Raw genomic sequence first — 237 nt, 5'->3', positions numbered from 1 at the left:
GTCTTGAACTCCTGATCTCAGGTAATCTGCCGGCCTCGGCCTCCTAAAGTGCTGGAATTACAGGCCTGAGCCACCACGCCCAGCTGATTTTTTTTTCATTAGAAAAATTGCTTATATAAATCAGACTACAAACATGCTTTTTTTTTTTTTTTTTTTAAAGACAGTATGTCGCTCTGTTGCCCGGGCTGGAGTACAGTGGTGCAACACAGTTCTCTGCAGCCTTGACCTTCTGGGCTC

The sequence above is a fragment of the Mandrillus leucophaeus genome, unplaced genomic scaffold, assembly GCF_000951045.1.
Source record: "Mandrillus leucophaeus isolate KB7577 unplaced genomic scaffold, Mleu.le_1.0 Scaffold322, whole genome shotgun sequence".
Classification (NCBI taxonomy): Eukaryota; Metazoa; Chordata; class Mammalia; order Primates; family Cercopithecidae; genus Mandrillus; species Mandrillus leucophaeus.
This window is presented reverse-complemented; position numbering follows the sequence as displayed.